This window comes from Heliangelus exortis, chromosome 1 (assembly GCF_036169615.1).
Source record: "Heliangelus exortis chromosome 1, bHelExo1.hap1, whole genome shotgun sequence".
NCBI classification, from domain to species: Eukaryota; Metazoa; Chordata; class Aves; order Apodiformes; family Trochilidae; genus Heliangelus; species Heliangelus exortis.
In genome coordinates, this window is record NC_092422.1 from 194,398,819 (window position 1) to 194,405,986 (window position 7,168).

Consider the following 7,168-nt stretch of genomic DNA (forward strand, 5'->3'; position numbering starts at 1 on the left):
ACCCAGCTGCCACCAGTGCCTGCAAAGTGGTCCTGGCCAGTGGCCAAGCAAGCTGTGAGATGGACATTATTTATGGGACAGAAAAGGTGCCTGCAACACACAGAGCAACATGCACTGGCAAAATATGCAAAGATTTGCAAAACAGCCACATTTAGCACTGAAAAAAACCCCAAACTTCAGCAAGAAGACTTCAGACTCAATAAGGAAAATATATAGGGAGGATATTGGGTATCTTTGGGGTTTGGAGCAACTTCACTCCATCTCTTGAAGGACAGAGGGTTTTTTTCTCTTTAGTGTTGATGGGACAGCCTGGCATTTGCTGGTTCCCAATGGCTTTGAGTCATATTCAGTACCAAAGGTTGACTCTGAACCACACTGTGGCTCAAGTCAAGTGAATATGTGCAACTTCCAAAAAGGTCACCCCAAATAACCCACCAGAGCATTCAGCATTCCCAGAAGGCAGCAATGTTACTATTGGCATTCTCCAGGAGCTCTCCAGGCTCCCACTGTTTCCAGCAATACTTGGAATTCAAAGCCAGCAGCTAAATTGAAGCAGACCAAGTCATCCTTGGAGGAACCTTTCCCTCTCCCTGGGATGTGGAAGGTGGTGAGGGCACTAATACCCATCACCTGGAAGTTTATCTAGAAGAAAAATGCCACTTTTTTAAGTGGCCATATGGTAAAGAGGTAGAAATGAGCAGTGAAAAGCCAGCAGCTCCACCTCCACTGGGTTGACCTCTGAATTTATGGGGTGTCATGATAAATGACACAAGGACAATTTGCCATTGGAATAATCTCCCCAAGGAAGTGGTGGATTCCCCACCATTCTACACTTGGAAGATTCAGGGTGCTGGGCCAGCTTGTCTAGGCTGGGCTTTTGCCAAGAGAGATTGGGCCAAATGATTCTTGAGCTCCTTTCCAACCTGGTATTCTGGGTTTCTATGTTAAAAACCCTCTAGATGGTGGCTTGTGACATATCACAAGGTTGCTTCTGGCCATGGAATGCTGTTGTTATCAAACAGCCCCCTGCTCACCAGGCCTTCATTGATGTTCTTTGTACTTCAGCAACCCCAGAGAACCCAGTTGAGGGCATCTCCCCACCCCTGAACTGGTTGGTCTCTTCACCAAGCAGCACAAAGTCTAAACAGATACATAGCAAGCAGAGAAACTGCAGCAGATAAACAGCATTTCAGGTCATAACAATCATATCTGATTTTTGTATAAACCCAAGGATGATCATCCTTTTCTCCCCAGCTCTATCTACCTTCTTGGACAGAGCACTTTAGCTCAAAAGTAATGGTTTTTTTTGGTTTTGGTTTTTTTTTGGATATAGGCTAGTCCCAATGCTTAGGCACCTCAGAACTGGAGCTGTGATAGAGGCAGAACACATCCCTCAGGCCTCCACCCAGTTCCATGTAGAGCTCCATATTCCTCAAGGTCCTCCAGGGCAAAACTTCAGCCCAGAGCTACAACAAATCCATGACAGGAGCCATCAAAACTTGATTAAGTTGGGACAAAGTCTCCCCATCCCTCCTAAATAACACAGAAACAACAGGAGAAAGCAGCTCACCCTGACATCATCACACACGTTGTTTGCTTTTTTTTTTTTTTTTTTTTTGTTAAGCCCAAATGGCACATGGAAAGAGTTTTGGGGGAGATGGGAGGAGCATCCTCACATCCCCCCAGAGAGCAAGACCTTTAAAACCCCCCTGCAGAACCAGATTCCAGCCTGGGTGTCTCACAAGCTGCAAGAGAGAAGGAGACTTGGTGGATTTTCTTGGCAAGCCCAAAGCACTTGGCAACGTGGGGACTTTTCAGTGGAGCCCTGGGGGTTGCAGTGAGCTGTGTGCAGGTAGATGTGGGACAATAAATGCCAGATGACTGTGTGTGTGTTTTAGAATAATAAAAAAAAAAATTTAAAAAAGCAGAAAGCAAACAAAAAAGGAAAAAAAAGAAGCAAAAAAAAAAAAAAAAAAAAAAGCAAGGGTTGGTCAGGAGCAATCTCTGAAGGAAAGGGCAGGCATTGCAAGAATTCAGCAACAACATCCTTAGGTGGAGATTGGCCAGTTATGGCAGGAGCTGTGCACGTAAACAGGAGGAAGTTGGCTGAAGGATGTGAAAATGCTTCAGAGAGTTTGTGAGACTTCACATGCCTGCACCTGGGGAATGGACCCAACTGGGCCAGCCAGATTCCTGCAAAGTTCAAACCCTCCCGGGATGTTCAGCTCTCAGCAGAGCTGAGGGGGGGTCTGTCTGTCACTCAGAGATGGTGTCAGCAGGACAGAAGATGAGGGGGATGCTCAGGTCCACAACCTGCATCTCTCTGCCTGTGTGTTGCTCCCCACCAGCTCAAGTGGGTGGGAGGGAGGAATTTCTGTGCACTCACAGGTGGGTTCTTTGCAACCCACTTGGTCCTGCTACTGCCTGGACCACCTGGAGGTGGAATTACTGAAGATACCTGGGTCTCAGCTGGGTGTTCTGGTGGGATCTCTCACCTCCCCAGGGCATCACCCAGCAAGGATGAAGCCTCCCTCACTCCATCCTCCCTGGTCCTGCAGAGCATCAAGGAGCTCTGGGTGTTGTTGTGGCCTTTGCCAGCATCATGGAGGTCAAAATTCAGGGCAGGTACAAGTAGTTGGGAGGGATGCAGCCCCAGCACCTTAACCCCAACAGCTCATCTCTACTTTCCTGTAGTGTACAGAGATCACAGTGATCATAGTTTGGGTTGGAAGGGATCTTGAAGCACATCCAGCTCCAACCCCCCTGACATGGCCAGGGACATCTCCCACCAGCCCAGGTTGCTCCAAGCCCCATCCCACCTGGCTTTGGACACTTCCAGGGATGGGGCAGCCACAGCTTCCCTGGGCAACCTGTTCCAGTGTCTCACCACTCTCACAGCCAAGAATTTCTTATTAATTGTCCTGATGTAACACCCAGAATAACACAGCCTGAGGGATCCTCCCTGGCTGGAGTTAACTCCCTCAGTCCCCAAAACACCCCACAGAGATGCTGTGGGCAGGCTTAGATCTTCTAGAGGATGCCAATGGGGAGAGAAACCGAGTGATTTATAGGGCAAATAATAACCAAAGCACAACCCCAGCCTCCCTGCAAATGCTGAGAGAGGATATTTCCAGCTGGTCTCCCGTCACAGCCAACATGAATGATCATCAGCCTCCTCATCATAAGCCTTTAAAGCAACACTCTGGAATGAAATCAGTGTATTGCATGGCTCCAGCTCCTTTCATCCAAGGATCTTCCAAGTGCTTTACAAACAATTCTTTAATTAAACCTCCTAAACAATCCCACGGGGTATCGTTACTGGATCTGCTTTGCCACCAGGGAATCAAAGGCACTGCACTGCTGAAATGGCTTGAAAAAAAAGGTTGCCAAAATCTTAAGTCCCTCCAACAGAGAAGAAGACACACGCTGCTACACTGCTGATTTTCAAAGTTTTTGGTTAGCAGGTTTTTTTTTTTTCCCTCTCCCTCACGACACGGCCCCAGTTGCCTCCTGCCTGTGTCAAAATTAGTATTCAATGGATAAAATGGATTTTTTTAAAAAATGCACATCTCTGACAGCCTGTGTTGGACAAACATGAACTCCCAGCTGGAACACAATCTACCTTTGGGAATGAAAAGGGGTGTTTTGGCAACAAGGATTTAAAACCCATCAATCTTTGGTTTGCTTTGAGCTGGGCAGAGGGCCCATCTCCAGCAAAATCCCTTCCTGACTTTTTTTTTGCCCCCAGGACAGGTTTAACCTGTGGCTCTTTTTAATGCTCTAAAGATAAAAAAAAATATCATCTTTCTCTTCCTGGTGCAACTTTGCTATCATATCCCCTGTGGGAGAGGAGATCTAATATGGGGAATGAATAAATAAATTAAAATGTGAACACACTGTAATGGGTAACTCTGAGCACCCCTGGTTGAATTTAAAGATATTTTTTTTCCCAGTGCCATGTTCACTGCATCTCCTGTACACACAGGCTGTGCCTTCCTGAGGTTGATTTTATCCTGATTTTTATCCCTGCTTTACAGCAGGGGAAATTAGGAGAGAGCTCTGCAGAATCAGAGGGTTGGGGTGATGGGAACCTGGAAGCCAGTACAGAATGTTAGGGTTAGAAGGGACCTCTGGAGTCTCTAGTCCAAGTATTCCTAGTGAAACAGCTGTACCCAAAATACCTGTTTTTTAAAAACTTTGGCAACCTTGGGCTCGATTCTGCTCTGCCCCATGTTTTCACCTTTTTCCTCATGACACCCAAAACCCACTCCCCAAAATCCCCAAAAGCTCCTTGCTCACCCACCCATTTCACCTCCAGTTTCAACAGAGCAAATCATGCCAGCTGCACCCCAATTACTGTTTTCTTTAAGATACTAAAAAAAAAAAATAAAATCTTCCAGTTTCACTTCTAAGCCCAACTTCTCATTTTAAGGAAAAAAAAAAAAAAAAAAAAAAGATGAAATTTAGGCTTTGAGTGACTCAGATGATTACAGCCACCTTGGAGGTAAGCACTGCTGGGAACTCTGAGCCCAAACACCCAGCAAGAAAGGATGCTTATTTTGACCCCTAAGGTAGAAAATCCTGGTGCCAACACTCAGGGAATAACACAAAGCATCTCTAAGGAGCTTATTTCAAAACTTAACAGCAGCACTGGTGGCAGAAAGCACTGTTTGGAAGGATTTAATAAAATAATTTCTGAGGAAAATGTAACAGGATCATTTGAGAGTGCTATAGATATGGGTTGCTCCACCATCCTCCTGCTAAAAACCTGTTTTGTACCAATCCCAGCATATTTATTACTCTGTTTTGTAAGACAGAACAAAACCTCCTGAGAAGGCAAAGTCAGCGAAACTCAGTTAAATTCTGGCTGGCACAAGAAAAATTGCATTAACAGCTCTTGCTTTATGCCAATATTAATGAGGCTGAGGCATCTTGAGTTTTAATGGGAAGAAAAATCTTCTATTTTGAAGCCCACATTGGCATCAAGGGGAGAGGGGGCTTCACACCTGCTCACCCACCAAGCCCCAGAATCCTGAGAGCAACAGGAAAAAAAAAAAAAGAAGAAAAAAAAAAAAAAAGGCAGGCAGAGATTTGAGCCAGACCTCTGTGATTTCACCCCATAGTTAAATCTCCAGGGCCCTGCTTCCACTTGTGCTTTTACCTCCAGAGCTTCCCCCAGCTTTTGTTACCTTGAATAAAAGAACATTCTGCTCAGCAGAGGCTCTCCTGGCAGGGATGACCCAGAGCAAGATTTCTGCTCCGTTTATTTTTATTTTATATTTAATTTTATATTTAATTTAATATTTAATTAATATTTAATTTCATGTTTAATTTCATATTTAATTTTATGTTCCGCTTTAATTTATTTATTTATTTTAAAATCTATTTTATTTTCATCTTCTGTGAACCCAGGGAAGAAGAAATACCCCCCGCCCCAACCTCCTCCTCCTGCCAGCCTTCATCCACTTCTACAACAATCAGTGCATTCCCATTCCCTGCTACTTTTCGGCGTGGTTTAGCACCATCTCTCCGACAAAAAAAGCCTCGACGAAGAACCAGACACCCCCTCCCCCCCCTGCATCACCCGCAGCCTTTTCCACAGCACCCTGAACCACTATCCCAGGACCCAATCCCAAACTTCCCCATCGGGATGCAGCCCCCATCCCGCGCCGACCCACGGCTGCCCCACAGCCAAGGTTCTCCAGAAGTTTATCCTTTTGTTTGTTTTTTTTGTTTTTCCAACTCCACCACCAACTTCCATCAGGGAATTGCTGTCTCCCACCAGTTTTTCCCCTCCCTTCCATCTCTTTTCCCACTGGATCCGTGTTCCATATACCTTGCGCCTTGGACCACCGCCAAGCCCAAACCCCAGGGAAAGTCCCCCCATTTCTCACGATGGGACCCCAAAAAGGGGGGTTGTGAGGCTCAGGGCTTTGGTCACCGTTCTCCCAAGAGCTGAAAACCGGGAATTGGATGAGGGAGAGCAGGAGCAGCGTGTTCAGCTCATAGCGTTGCATAAAAGAAGCGAGCACTGCGGCTCTTCAGCTTCAAGTTGAAGGTTTGATGAGCTTAAGTTTCGAAATAAGAGGGTAAATCAGACAGCAAACAGAAGGAGGGGGGGGCACGCAGCAGCCCCCTGTTTATTTCCCTCCTTTTTTTGCATTTGCTTCCAACAACCCGGCAGAGAGAAAAGGAGACCGGGGTGGGGGGGGGGGAGGGATGCGAAAAGGAAAGGGGGAAACCCAAAAAAATAAAAAAACGGAGGGAAAAGAGGAAAAAAAGGGGGGGAAGAGTCATAGCTTTGGAGGGGGGGGGGTCCGGGAAGGTGTCACTTACCGCTGAGTAGCAACGGGAGCAGCGCAGCAGCAGCGGAGCCCTCATGGTCCCCTCGGCGCGGCCGTCCCCCGCCGCGGCTGCCGGCGCTTTCTGCCCGGGGGGGCGGGCGGGTGGGTGGGTGGGTGGGTGCTGCCCCACCCCAGTCCCGGTCCCGTCCCCCCCAACAATCCAACCCACCCCCCCCTCCTCTCCGCTTCTCCCCACAACAGGGGAGGGACAGAAATCCCCGGCCCGCCCCAGCCTCCGCCCCCCGGGACCTGCGGGGCGGGGGGAGGATGAGAGGGGGAGGGATGGGGATGGAGAGGGGGGTGGTGGTAAGGGATGGAGGGGGTGCAGCTGGGGAGGGGGGGGAGGGAGGGGGGGATTTGGGGGTTTTGTCAGGGTGCAGGGGATTTGAGGTTTCCGTCTGTTTAGGGGGGGATTTTGGGGTTTTGTTGGGATGGGGGAGATTTGGGGGTTTTGTTGGAATGGGGGGGATTTGGGGTTCCAATCTACATGAGGGGGATTTGGGGGTTTTGTTGGATGGGGGGGATTTGGGGTTCTCATCTGCATGGGGAGGGCTTGGCAGGGTTTTGTTGGGATGGGGGGTTGGGGGGAATTTGGGGTTCCCATCTGCATGGGGGAGATTTGGGGGTTTTGTTGGAATGGGGAGGATTTGGGGTTCCCATCTGCATGGGGGAGATTTGGGGGTTTTGTTGGGATGAGGGGGGATTTGGGGTTCTCATCTGCATGGGGAGGGCTTGGAGGGTTTTGTTGGGATGGGGGGTTGGGGGGGATTTGAGGTTCCCATCTGCATGGGGGAGATTTGGGGGTTTTGTTGGGATGGGGGGTT

At 48.3% G+C, this 7,168-nt stretch overlaps 1 protein-coding gene across 1 annotated transcript in view; it reads right to left on the reverse strand.

Moving 5' to 3' along the window:
• PODXL (podocalyxin like) overlaps positions 1 to 6,459 on the reverse strand; it is a 50,980-nt gene extending 44,521 nt beyond the window's left edge. The window contains exon 1 of the mRNA XM_071734216.1: positions 6,337 to 6,459. The gene's annotated coding sequence lies outside the window, so the exon portion shown is untranslated. The remainder of the gene's footprint in view (positions 1 to 6,336) is intronic.
• Positions 6,460 to 7,168: the final 709 nt, after the last annotated feature.